We start from the raw sequence: 725 nt of genomic DNA on the forward strand, positions 1-725 counted from the left end.
GGGGGGGGGGGGGGGATGGTAAATCATAATTAGCACATAATAGTCATAATTATAATATAAAAAGTTGAAATTGAGACTACAAGTCGTTTATGACAAAATCAAAATTATGAGATACAAATATATGCGATCAGATAAAGAAATAATATTTTGAGATACTAAGTAATAACTAAAATAAAAGAAAAAAGTTGAAATTATGAGAAAAAGAAAAAATTATGAAAAAGTCAGTTATCATTAAAAAAAGTTGAAATTATGAGATACTAAGTTATAATTAGATGAAAAGTTTAAATGAAATTAAAATTCTGACAAAGTGATAACTGTGACATAAAACATTAAAAACTGACTATGGCATTAATATGGTTTATTAATAGTGTGTATATATATATATACACACACTAGTCAACATTTGAAGTTGATCAAAACCTTTAATCAAAGTTGTCCTAAAACCTAAAAGCGTTCTTATTTAAGGACAACTTTGCTGAACTTTTTTGATCCACTTCAAATGTCGACGACTGTGTGTGTATATATATAAGAAATAAAAATTGAGATGCTAAGTAATAGCTAAAATGAAAGAAAAAAATATGAGATGATGAAAAAGCCAAATTTATGAGATTTAAAAAAAAGTGTATATATGTAGTCAGTCTTTTTTTTTATGAGAAAATTATTCTTATATAAAAGAAATAAAGGCAAATATCAGAATGCAGAGGGTAAATACGATAAGATCAGAC

Source organism: Sinocyclocheilus grahami, unplaced genomic scaffold (assembly GCF_001515645.1).
Source record: "Sinocyclocheilus grahami isolate Dianchi unplaced genomic scaffold, SAMN03320097.WGS_v1.1 scaffold90.1, whole genome shotgun sequence".
Classification (NCBI taxonomy): domain Eukaryota; kingdom Metazoa; phylum Chordata; class Actinopteri; order Cypriniformes; family Cyprinidae; genus Sinocyclocheilus; species Sinocyclocheilus grahami.